Raw genomic sequence first — 14,913 nt, forward strand, 5'->3', positions numbered from 1 at the left:
GTGGTATTTACCTTATGTGGTTTTTATTTTTTGTTGATGTTGTTTATTTGCTTTATTTGTTTTTGTAGTTATAATTTCCTTGAAAGCAAGGCAAGGAAGGGTTACTAATTTGTTTCTAACTATAGTTTTATATGCTGTAAGCATATGAAAAGCACTGGGCATGAGTGAATAGATAGTCATTGACTATTTGAGATTCATATAAGATTTTTCATGTGGAATCAGTTGCTTCACTAAATTCTTAGAAATTTTCTTCAGCAGATTAGAAAATACACAATGCTAGACATGCAAGAATATCTCTCTGCAGAGAGCCAGTGATATATATCGCATACACAGGTACGATTTCAATGGTTTTCATGAACTATTTTAGAGAACATGCATCCCATTATATGGGGCAAATTATCATGAGAAGTACTCTGGAAAATCTTTCCTTTGATACCCTTACTTGATAGCTTAAGCTACATGAATCTTTACTTTAATAAAATGCCTTAAGAAAGAAAACTGGTTTCTAAGTTTAGTAATAGTTCAGATTTTTTTTATAGCTTTGCTGCAAACTTCCAAAACAGAATTTGGAAGTCTTGACACTTTCTACTTTACAGAAAGGCTAGGATGGATCACCATTAAACTGGAACTGCCACTAATATTACAGACCACAAGCATGAATGTAAAAATACTGAAAACTATAAAGCTACAATGAATAAATTGTTTGTTTATTTTAAAATAGTTAATCTTTTACTGAAAAATCTATAAATTCACTGCCAAATCTTCTCTGCTGAAGGAGACACTGTTAAATTGTATTTTTTAATACAGGAGAAAGAATTTACTATATTTGTATATCTTAATTAACAAGATTTACTTCAAATGATTTGTGAATAGGAATTATGTTTCTTCATAATACTTAGATCAAAATTGCTTATTGTACTCATTCCCCAAATTGATGACTTACATAGTTCAGAAGATAAAATAGTCTAAAGATTTGAAATACATTTTCCACAAATAGACATAAGCTCTGCTTTTGTGACAAGGTAATTACTAACTGCATTATCTAATGTTTATTTACCTTCAAAATACTGCAGACTTAATTTTATCTACTTCTTAATCTTCTTATTTAGAACTCTGAGGCTTTAATAATTTTGTTGGAGATACTGAAAAGTAGTTGTGGTGAACTTTATTTTGGAAAGATTTTAAAATATGCAAGGTTAAAACTATGGGATTCTATCGTGAAACATTCTTGATATAATTATACATTAGACATTAATGCTATGAAGCATGCAATAGAATTCACTGGTGTCCAACAATGGCTTCTGTGCTTTGCTTCTCCTTTTATTTATGCACTAGGAAACCTCTTCTAACTGCGAGTAACCCATTTTGTCACTAAAAGTTATCCAGTAGTTCAATTCATCAAATAAAGATTTATACCATGAGTTTGGTAATCTACAGTATTTCTAAAAGATTTCAAATTGGTGATTAAAATATTCCCATAGACATATAAATATTATTAGGAAGGGATATTTATTAAAACTTTAGAGAATAAATTGTTTTCAAACATGTTGGAAGTCGCTATATACATCCAAACAATTATTTTAGGCTATAGTCCACAGTTAATCACTTCATTTTCAGAAAATGAGAAAGCCATAGTTGTTAAAAAAAGTAAAAGAGCTAAACCATTTGACATAGAAAAACTTCCACTGTTTTCTAAATTAATTTTTTTCTTAAGTTTTCTGTTTTATACTCGAACTTAAAGAAATCTTGCTTTCTAATTCATTAAAAGAGTCTGAAAAATTTTGACAGTCTTAAAGTCAAAAGATGAGACTAATGTGCTTTATCCAGATTAATACTGATCATTTAAGTGATATTCTAGGGCTGGAAGAGAGATAAGGAGAAAAAAAATAAGAACTGCCCAAATTACAGAAATTAACTGAGACGAGTTTACAGAATGAAATATAAAAAATAGATGTAACTTTGGATTATAATGTTGTATTTTAATTTCTTAGAACCACAACAATAAGGTAGTTTTATCATTCTATCACTTTTTAAAATAATTCATGAATAGAATTAAGAATTACAAATATTTGCATTAAAAGCAAAAATAATAGTATTTAATTTAAATTAATGTAAGCATGAAGAATACTTATAAGACAAGATGATATAGATATTCAGAATTCTTTAGTGTATAAAATATAAACACTTAAAGGCAACACTTTCCTTACTGCATCTTCAAAGTACAACCATCTGTACCCAGTTGTGGTGGCACATGACCGTAACCCTGGTATTCAGGAGATTGACGCAGGAAGATCACTGTAAATTCAAGGGTAGCCTGAGCTATATTGTGAGACCTTGCCTCAAAAACAAAACAAAACAGAAAGCCAAACCCAAACAAAGTATAACCACTTATGCCTTTAAAGTTCAGAGCAGTTATTTAAAAACGGAATTGCTATAAATTGAAATTATTGGCTATTGCAATAAACTAGCATCTGTGGTATTTTCATGCCTGATTATGTGTACTTTAAAATACATCTCTCCTCTTGAGGGAAAGGGACTCAGTTATTTTTATGTATACAATCTCTTGAAGCTAATGGAGGACTGATTCTTCAACAATGTGTCCAGTGAACTTAGAGAACAAGTACCTTATTCAGTATATCTTGGCATCATATTAAGGCTCTTAGAGCAAATGATAAATGATTAGATGTCTCCCTCAAAACTTACCTGGTTCACTCTCTTTAAAAGTCCAACCCTTGCTGTCTACTATGCAAAGCTCTCGGCCACTGGGTGAAATCCAAACTGAGTAGTTGATCATGATAACTCCAACATGTCACAGGCTGCAGCATCTCTCAAATTTCCACAAGCCAAATGCTTGACATGTACCTGTAATGATATAAACATTTCTTCATTTTAATTGAAAACTGTGAATCATGTCTTCAGACCATGAGTCATCACTACTTAATAAGGAGACCATAAAGCAGTGCATAAAGGGCTCTAAGTCTCTCGAGATGCTAGCAGACATGAAGTTTACATGCTACTGAAGGTAGCATGCTCTTCTTCATGTTAGTATTTATATATTTAAGAAGTCACCTCCAATAAACTTTATTATTAAGATACACATTATAGCAGACACATCTTGTCCTCTCTCATTTACGTGACCATTTTTATTATCCACAGTACTTTCCTGACTCTATCTGTAGTATTCTTAGGTAATAAGCAGTAAGATGTAACAGTGAAAACTCCACATGGTACTATGATCAATTTCCTTTGTGGGCTCTGACCATCCAGTGAATGTCAGCATTTATAGGATAAACATTGGGCCACCTTTTTAGCATGTGTGAGAAAGACCTAAGAGGAGCATGTATAAAGTGCTTCAAATTCAGCAATCACCAATGTTCTTATCAAGATACAGATTACATGCCATCAGGGACAGTTGCTTCCTGAGGGCAACTGGTAAGGGCAAGGAGAAACAGGCAGATACTCACTGTGCATCTTAAGATTGCTATTGGAGATGCTATAGTCAGCACCAGACAGGAGAATCAGACAAACATGCCCGTGTACCCACTGCCATTAAGGGAGTCCTGGGATAGCCAAGCAGACTAAGATAAGAACCAGCTACACAACCATGCACCCATAGCCATCAGGGAAGCCTCAGGATAGCTTCATGGGTCTGGAAAAGCCCACCTCGTGCCCCACTGCCTCTCGAGGAACCTGGTTTGGAGAAATCCAGGGTCCTGGTCCATTTCTCTTCACCATAGAAGGGTAGCCATCTCAGGAAAAGCCTGGGACCTCACAACAGGCTTGTCAAAGGGAACTCAAAAACATGTCAAGACAAAGGAGCAAAAGGCAATCTTAGAACTCTAGCCCACACAGAACAAGTCTGGAAAGTATAAATATGGAAGAAAATGGAAGTCACACTCCTGAAATCTTTGAGAGGATAACAACTGAAGTAAACCACTTTACGAGACTGTAAAAGTAATCATCAGAAATAATATGTCAGATAAAAGAAGAAATCACAAACATAAAGAATTGCTGAGCATATCTAAAGAAGACAAGGGTTAAAAGGAGAAGCATAGGAAATTGATGGAAACCTTAAATGAATAATTTAGGAAGGAATTACAATGCATGAAACAGATTCAAAGAGATATCCAGGATACTAAAAACTATCAACAGCTAGCAAAAACCACATGAAAGAGATTGAAGATACACTTTGAGTCCTTGAAGACAGGATTGCAGCTAGTGATCCTGAAAGGAAAGATCTCTTAAAAATAACAAGAAACCAGGAAATAACAATTAAACAGCTGCAAGACAACACAAAGAAGAATAATTTAAGAGAGAGAGATGTCAATGGAAAAGCAGGGAACAACACAATTGAAATTAAAAGGCTACTTACAGAAGTGATAGCAGAAGACTTCCCAAGCATGGGAAAAGGATCTGGCCCACAGATAAGTAAGGCATATAGAATTCCAACTAGTCAAAACCAAAATAAATCTACACCCACATATGCAATAGTCAATATCCCAGAAATTCAGCTTAAAAACAGAATATTAAAGATTGTTAGAGAAAAGAAACAGATCACCTATAAAGGAAAACCAATCAGGAACATGACAGACTTCTCAATACAAATCATCAAGTCAAGAAGAGCTTGGAGTAAAGTATTTAAAATTCTGAAAGAAAAACAGCTTCTAACTCAAAATTTCTTTCAAAATTGATAGAAAAATAAGAAACTTTCATGATAGAGAACAACCAAGGGAATTCTGATCACCCATCTAACCCTACATAGGGCACAGAGGATATTCTAGAGAAAGATAAAGATGACCATGGGTCCAGGAACAAGAATAGGAGGAGGATTGACAAGAAGGGCAGGCAACTGAACACTGGGGGAAAGTGGAGGGCCAATGGTAGGAGGATAAGATGAAAGAGACAAGAAAATGCATGCCAGTTATAACCATTTAATGTGGATGGCCTCAGGTAAATAATAAAAAGAAACACAGGTCGAGTGGATCAAGAAACAAGATTCATCATTATGCTGTACACATAAAACATATTTAACTCAAAAGGAAATTCATAGACTGAAAGTCAAAGGAGAGTATACAATTGTTTCTTGTGACAGGAAACCAGAAAAAAGCAGGAGTAGCTTCGCAATTATCCACAGAATGGATAAGAAACATATGGTACTTTTATACAATTGAAATAGCTATAAAGAAGGATACTATCAAGGCTCTTGTTAGTAAATGAATATATGCTCATGGGTGAAATGGTTCAAATTCATATGGGTGAACATCATGTTATCTCCCTAGAATAAAAAAAAAATGAAGGAGTTAGGGTAGGAAACATCTAAAAAGAAAGGTGGTAATTATTGTTAATTTCCTTTTATCTTTTTTTTGAATTCCTGGATTGTTTTCATGCTATTGTTAGGTTTGTGTTTATTCTGTCTTGTTCTGTTTTATTTTTTAGCATGTTTGATGGTATGGACAACTATGTTGAAGATATCAAGATATATTGTGGTATATCCTATTATCTGGTTTTGAGTCCAATAACACTTTTGTTGTTTTGTTTTGACTGGTTTTATTCTGTTTTGTTTTACCTTATTTTATCTTATGGTATGGGCAGCTATTTTGAAAATATATTGTGGTATAATATATTGGTGGTGAAAATATATTGTTGATTTCCTATTATCTGGTTTTGAGTTCTATAGCACTTTCATTGTTTTGTTTTGATTGGCTTATTCTGTTTTGATTTTTTACCTTATTTTATCTGATAGACAGCTATTTAGATGAAAACAAGAGACATTATGGTAGCCACTGTTGATTTCCTATTATCTTATTTTGCAATCCTATATTGTGTTCATGGTTTTGTTCTGATTAGCTTTATTGTTTTATTTTGCTTGATTTTTTTCTCTTTAAAATTAAAAAATACAGATTACATGGCAGTAACAAGTTATGAACATACTATAGACATAATCTTTGCACAGAGGGATGACCATAGTCTAACAAAGTACAGAAGGTGACTAATTTTGGGGCAAACTGCCACATATTTGATGACATAACTATGTCCATATAAAAAATATGGTGTACACACTTCATAAGTTTGTTTGACTTCCATAACCAAGATAATACTCATGCACAATGAACAATTTTTACTAGACTGATACTTTTCACAAAGATAACTATTATAGGGGCCAGAGGTTTAGCTCAGTAGCATAAGCGCCTGCCTGGCAAGTGTGATGTCATAAGTTCAATCCCTGGTACCAAAAGAAAACAAAACAAACCCCCCCCCCAAAATTATCCCATAGAAATGTAGAAAGATACTGAGTAGACCTGCTTAGTGATCTTCAGAATAGCTTATCAAACTATGTGTATGTCATGGTTTATGTCTGTGGTTTCCAGGCCTCATGAGTTTGCATTATGTATTTGTGACTGGTTCATTGTCTAGAGCTTGGTTGATGGTGTCAGTGCTACACCCACAAAGGGGTGGAGCCAGGATGTAATGTAATGGCAGGAAGAAGGTGTGTCTTGCTCTTACTGGTTTCTGCCTTGCTGTTTGCAGCCGCCATGAACTGCGGCCCCACCATGCCACCCTGCCTTGGAGCCAACTGACTGAAACCTCCAAAAACTATAAGAAATAAACCTTTCCTTTCCCAACTTTGGACTTCAGGTATTTTGTCTCAGCGACGAGTAAAAAGTAACTAAGACAGTGTATTTATATTTGGCAACAACAGTTATATTTATTAATGTATATATAAAAACAAATTATTGTTTTTGAACAGAAAGGATAGAGAAGTTAATTTGAGTCTGTAGGGAGACACATGTGAGTGTTTTATAGATTCATGGACATGTTTTATAGATTCATGGACATGTTTTATAGATTCATGGACACAGGTGCAAAAGTTGATTTTAACAGACTACACAATCATACAATCTCATGCACCAGTGATTAGAGTTTCACGAATTCCCAATATGGGGACTTTGTTAAAAGACAGTAGTGAGATATCCTACTGTCCCATTTGTGCTAGAAGGTAAGACTGGAAATAGTTGAAGCCAAACATATATCTCAAACTAAAATATAATACTTCAAAAATAACTCCATAAGAATAACAGATGCATATCTGGATACTAAATGTCCATACTTAAATTTAAAGGAGTGTCATCTTAAGGCTATTACTGATGCACAATAATATTCACATATCTAGCACAAGTTTGTACACACACACACACACGCACACACAGAGAGATAAAATTTTCTTATGTGTTGATCTAAGCTCTGATATTTATTAAGATATAACTTTAGCACGAGCCATGTGGGGCCCAGGAAGAGAGAAGTCAGTGCCTCCCAAGAATCAGTCATGCTGGGTCTGGGAGAAGCCAACCAAGAGGCAAATAGCCAGCTTTCTGGTACATGAGGTACTTGCCATTGGGGCCCAGGAGGGGAGAAGTCAGCTGGCACCTCTCACGTTACCTACTGTCTGCAGGCTGAAATGCAGACCCCACCCCACCCCTGCCCCTAAGCAAAAGCCTGGTTCAGAAGCCAGGCTGAGTGGATAGCACTTGAGGTACTAAAAGCAACTGAACACTCTTATTGTTTGGTTGACTTTGCAGGTCTGGGGCCAGCAATCTGAGTGTCCATTGGGAGAATGACAGTACGCAGTACAGCACAGTTTTTTTTATCTTGTTTTTGAGGTCCAATACTATTCTCATTGTTTTGTTTTGTTCTGATTAATTGTTTTGCTTTACTCAGTGTTCTGTTTTGATTGGTTTTATCCTGTTTTGTTTTGGTTTGATTTTCCTCTGTCTGATGGAAGGGACAACTATTGTACAGAAACAAGATAGACTGTGGTGGTCATTGTTGTTTTCCTATTATCCTGCTTCAAACTTCGGTACCGATTTCATTGCTTTGTTTTGACTGGCTTTATTCTGTTTTGTTTTTCTGGGGTTTATTACCTTTACAATAAAAAAGTGAAAAAAATACATAACTTCAGTCAACTTCTAGATAGGACTTGTCTTTGTTCACATCAGAATGGTTTTCTACGTATTATTTTCTTTTAGAATACTAAAAATTATCAAATCAATTGTCTTACTAAACAATTCCTGCTTTCATGAGGTAATCTTTTCAATGTATTGTGGGCTATCTGGAATACTAAAAGAACGCATATAATAGTAGCTTAGAAAGTGTTTGTAAATATAATTTCCAAATTCCCAAACTGGCTTTGAAATGAGGAATTTTCAAAATTTGTTTGTTTTGGAAGCACCCATCTATAATTTAATGTGACTTCTTACACTGTGCTTTTGCTACTTATTATAAAAAAGTAGAAATAAGTTAGTATAAGTTCCTGGTTTATAGACTGACTCTGTTTTATTACATGGAAATGACCCTATTGATCCCTTCTTTGAAAATAGGTTTTCTGTATTTTCTTTGCCAATATCAAAGGTTTTACATTCACTTATTTAGCACAGGTTTGCTCATTAATCTACCTATCTATTTCACAGACTATAATTGAGAAACTCTATCATGTTGGGCATAGGACTAGATAGTACAGGAACAAAACTAAAAATGCACGTTCTCTTTACAAAAAATACACAGTCTCAGAATAAAACTTATTGGGATATACTTACATTCACTGGTAACCAAGAGAGGTGGGAATATTATATCAAATCAAAATAGTCTTAGATTTTAATCCATCCACTATGAAACTAGGCAAGAACATTTCATGATGTTTGTGAGTTAAGTATACCACCACTGGTCAAAGATAAAGCTACAGCATAAAATGACTAATTCACACAGGTGATACATGGACGGTTTTCATTAGATAATGGTTTTGTGTCACTCTTAAATTTTCTTAAGATGCTCGAAGTTTGTTGTGTCTTAAATCATTCTTCATTCTTAGTTATTCAGTTGAATTTAAATTGCAAGAGAATTCAACCAATTGTGTTTTGATAGTGCCTTAATATTCCTGGCATCCAACACATAGTGTCGCATTGTTGTGAATAAGGAATCACAATAAAATATACTACATGATTTATAGCGCGTCCTAATTTACAAACTTTTCATGTAAGTTTTTGGGACAAGAAGGATGCTATTATGCTGTATAAATTGTTCTATACAATTTATTACATGGTTACTCTGTTTTTTTCCAAACATTAGAGGTGGTCATAAAAAGTACTAATTCCTTTTGGTTTGAAACGGTATCTAACTGAAGCTTTCATTAGGCTTAAAATATCTTTACTTATTTCTCTGTAAATACATTACTGAATGAAAACAAACAGTAAGAATAGGATTTATGGATACTCTTACAAATTAAGTGATTTATTATTACTAAAATAGAAATGGTTTTCAAATGACATAAATTTATTCAGTTTTCTCATCTGATGCTATTTTGAGACTATTTCGGTTTTACAAAGGTACTGATAAAGTCGTTATAAATACATTCAAAACAAAGGAAATCACAATAAAGTCCGAAAAGAAAAGATGGAGGAAATTCAATATGTGCAACTCTGTTTTCTTGTGTTTGTGTGGCTCTAAGTGCACTGGGATGAATGTTGTAGCCTTTGTCTTTCCTGTGTGTACCACTCCCACCCTTTTAGTTTATCTTCCTTGAAGAAATCTTTCCAAAGCATTCCCCAGCACTTGGGTACCCATTTTATAGGCTACTGGTTTGTACTTCTTGATTTGCTTTTTAAACATTGTGTAAGGGATGTGTTTCATCTTCTTCATGGAGGCATGTTGCATAGCCTCCTGCGCAGCTAACAGAAGCACAAGAGTGCACTCTGGTCAGTGTACTCATTAAAGAACTGCGTAGTGTACTTTGCAAAATGCATGGATAATTGACTCATTTTCACAGATAAACATCAAAAGACTAATTATGAAGAATATGGGAATAGGTAGATTTTCAATGATCAAAGTTACTGTGCTTTCTGCTTTAGAAATTTGAAATCTGTATTATTTTATCAGTGACTTTTAAAAAAGAAAAGAGGTCAGTTTTACAGCCCCAAAATTATTGTATATAAGTATTTCTTCTTATTTATTTTCTTTCTTTTCTTCTTGCAAAAGAGTCACACATCTCTCTCAGTAGCAGATATTATTAACAACACACATTAGGGTTGTTAGGTTATAGTTATCTATTTTATATATTTCTCATTGAATTTGCTCAAAAACTGTATAAAGCATCTAAATATAGCTTCCTTTACAGTAATGAAGATATGGATTAGAATGTTTAAGTTATTTACCAGAGGACCTCAATTCTTCTTCAAAAGGATCAGAGAGTCGAATGCAGTTAATTGATAGTGTTATACACTCAATTAATCCTACATTCTTATGTATTGAATTTGAGTGATTCAGTCAATCTCTAGATGAGACGCTCAGGCCAGAGAAGTGAAGTCACGTATCAGAGGCATTCAGATCACGGAAAGATCTATATGAATACCTGGAACCATGAAGCTCCCGTCTTTCCAATATAGCACTTGCCCAGCTTACTCAGCATGATGTACAAACAACTTAATAGATTTCCAATTCACTTGATTTTAAGGAACCATATTTTCAGTAGGTTTTATTTTAGAAAGAAGATACAAAAGGCAGCAAACAAAATAACAGGATTTCTGAGTACACAATTTTAAATGACCTTAATTTTCTGAAAGCAATCAATGATTCTTCTCCTTCCTCGCCTCCCGCCTCTCCCTTCCTGTCTCCTCCCCACCCCCATCAGAGAAAATGAGAAAATTGGACTGAATAATGGTGACAAACTTGTGATTAGATTAAATTATAAATAACACTAATGTGTTATGGTGATGCCTATCTTGTTTGTTTGTTTGTGTTTTGAGTTAGGATCTCAAAAACCTGAACTCATCATGTAGCCTCAGCTGGCTTTGAACTCTTGGGGATCCTCCTGGCTCAGCCTTCAAGTGTTGGGATTACAGGAATGTACACCATGGCTGGTTTGCTGATGCCCACTTTGATGTTGAGCTACATTATTAGTTATCACAATCTTGAAGTAATCTTCCATGATACTCATTTGATATGATTTTAAAATCCAGAAGTTCTTTAGTCTTAGTGCTGTATACTCAGACACAAACAACTGTGCATCCTTCCATCTTGTTCAAATATGTCTAATTCTGAATTTATATATGATCTACCATTTTTACCAATTAAAATAGAGCATATTCCTATTTGTATTTTCTTTTTTTAAATTACACATTGTTATCTTAGAAGTAGTTGTTCAAGTTACAAAATCAAAGCATAAAAAGTGGACAATCAAACAATGACAGTACAAACTATTCTATTTGATAAACTAACAAAATTTAGTAGTATAGTTATCTATCTTTTACACTTAAACAAACACAGTTATATCATTTACAGCACTTTCTTTCCCTTCCATTATTACAACAGCTATCATACATTTTGGTTCTTATTACTCTTTCAGTTTTTTATTACTATGTTTTACACTAGAGAGACAATATGATATTTACAAATGTGAGTCTGATTTATTTCACTTATGACAGTCTCAGGTTGCCTCCATTTACCTATAAAAGCTTCAAGATCATCCTTTTTATAGGTGAGTAATATTCTATTGTATAAAAATACCACATCTTTTTCATCCATTCTGCAATTGATGGGCATTTTGGTTGTTTCCAAGGTTTAGCTATTATGAATTGTGCTGCTATAATCATGTGTGCATATATATCGCTGTGATATGACCTTTCCAATTTTTCTAGGAAAATACCCAGGATGACAGTTTGCATTTTCTTAAAATGATGCACCAATTAGTCACATGGCAAATTTCCCACAACTGACACTTGACTCCATGCTTTTTATATTTTTTCCTAAGTAATTTCAACATTCTTCCCATTGCCCTTCTTACCAGAAGTTAACTCTAAAACTGATTTGTAATAGTTTTCAAGAACTAAAATCTATGCTGTAATATTTGAGCAAAAGGAAACACGTGAGATAAACTTTTGATTCTTTTCCAGTTGCTTCTTTTAAAATTATTTTTGCACATGCTTGTAGTAAATTATGATTACATTCCTGTGGGGAACTGTTACATACACATAACACATCTCAATTCTGTTTTTCATCTCTTTCCAAGTACTTGCTTCTCCTCTCCCTCCATTGCTTGGTCTCCTTCTTTTGCAAAAGAACTGTGTCACTATTTCCAATTTCTGTCTTATACTTTGATTTTCCTTATATATTGGATTTTTCATTGAAAATAAACTGTGTACTAATCATGTGTCTGATTTATTTCACATAACATTATTGTTCCAAGTTATACCCATTTACCTATAAATGATTCCAGTTTATCCTTCTTTATGGCAGAGTTGTACTCTGTTGTGTATAAATGCTGCATTTTTCAGCCATTGGTCTGTCCATGGACATAAAACTCTTGCTTGCTGGTACTGAGGAGGGAGATGTGGCCCAAGGAGGGCAGCAGCACAATGATTTCAGGAGGCAGATAAAAGAGCCCTGGCCCGGAAGCAACAGGAATGAACAGCACAAAACATTTGAAAAGAGGCAATGCCCAGAGGAAGGTTCCCAAAATCTGAATGAAGATTCTCCATAATGTTGGGTGAAAGTCTTGATTGAATGATAAAAGAAATGAGACACATCAAAGTATGTGAGATGGAGCTAGATCAAAGTTTAAAATTTATACCCACAATTGAAAATATGGATTAAGAAAGAACAAAGATTTCACATCACGGATCAACATTTCCATAATCCAAAATCAGAAAAGATGAGCAAATTTATGCTGAGCAAAAAGAAGGACATAATAAAGATAAAAAATTTATGAAGCAGAAAGGAAACAATAGGGAAAATTAACATAACCAAATATTGTTTTTTGAAAAACAACAACAAAGTTGATAAATGCAGGACAACACATATAATCAAGGGAGAAGATGAAAATTGCAAATATCTGAAATAGGACATCACTACAAATTTTGAATAAATTAAAAATATGACAAAAGAATCTTATGAATAACTATAACAATAAATTTGACAATTTCGATGAATTGGATAAATTCCTTACAACACATCTAAAAATTCCTTAAACATATATCACAACTAAGCAAGATGATTTTACCTAAAAAATTAAATTGTAACTAACAAAATTTCCTACAAAGAAAGGTCCAAAATAGTATATGCTATCACTAATGAAACTATTAAATATTTTAAAAATATGTAATATCATTCTTTACATAATTATTTTAAAAACTGAAAGAAAAAGAAAAAATTTTCAACATATTTTATGCATTTAAAGTAAACCTATACTGGTATCAAAGCTTAACAAAAATATTTTAGCAAAAAAGATTATAGAACAATACACTTCATCAATATATATGCAAAAATAAAAAACAGTACTATCAAATCAAATATAGCTGTGTCTGTAAACAATAATGCAACATTCAGGAGTGAAATTCATCCTTAGAAAAGAAGTTACATCTAACATTTGAAAGTAACACACTATGAGGTTGTCTCAAGGCAAACAAATAAACAAAATTTAATACTTCTTTATGCTAAAAGCGATTGGGAAAACAGGAATAGGTGGGGCCTTGCTCAATTTAACAAAAGGCATCTTCCTAATTTTAATATTCCATTTAGTGGCAAAATATTGAGGTCAAAGTAAGGTCAAAGTAAACCAAACATGCTGCCTCTTACACTTTCATTGCACATTGTTTTGTAGGCTTAGTTCAATAGTTTTGGAAAATTACATAAAAGAAGGATATGAATAAAAAAGGGGGATATAAATCTGGCTCTATTTTTAGCAGGTATGTTGGAATCTACAACAACTAATACAGGTAAACTAAGTAAACTAAGCAGGGTCATAAGATTCATGGTCAACTTACAAAAATGAATTTTTTACTATGTTTTTTTTTTACTAGAGGTAAACAATTAAGAAAATAAATTTCTTAGAAAATCCCTTTATTATAAAAAAATCTATAATTTTTAGATTATATCTTTTTTCAGCAAAAGGTATACACAACAAGGCAGAATTCTAAAATAGCCTCTAAAATGTAGTCCCCCTGATACAAATGTTCTATAAAATTCGCTCAATTTCAATGTGTTAGAGACCTGTGAACACGGTAGAATATCACTTCTGTGGTTACCAATCAGTTGACATTGATTTACACAAAAAACACTGATCTGTGTGGACCTGACACAGTCCGATGAGCCTTGAAAAGAAGGTTAAACTTTAAAGAACCATTAATCTGCTGACCTTAAAGACACAACCTCATGAGTTAAACAATGTCGTCAACAGCCATGTAAACTTGGAAGAGAACTCTGAGGTTCAGAGGAGATTTTAGGTATATGTGGCATAATTGAAATGCTTCTATACACAAAGAAAAATATTTCTGAACAAAGTTCCTGATGTCCTAAATAAAACAGATATACCATGTTTATGAATTGGAAGACTCATTTTTTTTTTTTTTTAATCGGTACCAAGGATCGAACTCATGACTGCCTGCTTGCAAGGCAGGCACTTATGTTGCTGAGCTAAAGCCCCAGTCCCATGACTCATTATTTTTAAAATGCCACATACATTAAAGTTGATTTATAAATCCAGACTGAATGATCATAATTACCGCTGGTTTTATTTATCACAAATTGTGAAGCTAATTGTACAATATGTCTGAAAAGTCAAAAGATACATAGTAGCCACAAAACAAAAGAAGAAAATCAGAATTTTTGACTTTGACACTTCCCCAAAATCTATAATAATTAAGAGGGTGGAGCACTGACAGAAGCATGGATAAAGTGATAAAATATAGTATATGTTGTTTCCTAATCACGACATACTGTCTTTTGCTATTTGCCCTTAACATGCCCTTTACTAGTCTGTGAAATTCTTCTCTCTCTTGTTCCTCTTTGGTTAAAGGTAAGGATACTTGTAATATCTTGTCATATTCAATTGCATATTCATGTTGAATCTGAATCATTTATGAAGTGATT

General features: G+C 33.5%; 1 protein-coding gene across 36 annotated transcripts in view; it reads right to left on the reverse strand.

Moving 5' to 3' along the window:
* Lingo2 (leucine rich repeat and Ig domain containing 2) overlaps positions 1-14,913 on the reverse strand; it is a 1,124,971-nt gene that overhangs the window by 325,775 nt on the left and 784,283 nt on the right. For all 36 annotated transcript variants that reach the window (XM_063252389.1, XM_063252376.1, XM_063252386.1 and 33 more), the window contains one exon: positions 2,704-2,862. The gene's annotated coding sequence lies outside the window, so the exon portion shown is untranslated. The remainder of the gene's footprint in view (positions 1-2,703; positions 2,863-14,913) is intronic.

This window comes from Cavia porcellus, unplaced genomic scaffold (genome assembly GCF_034190915.1).
Source record: "Cavia porcellus strain 051 isolate PalLab524CR breed Dunkin Hartley unplaced genomic scaffold, mCavPor4.1 scaffold_1, whole genome shotgun sequence".
NCBI classification, from domain to species: domain Eukaryota; kingdom Metazoa; phylum Chordata; class Mammalia; order Rodentia; family Caviidae; genus Cavia; species Cavia porcellus.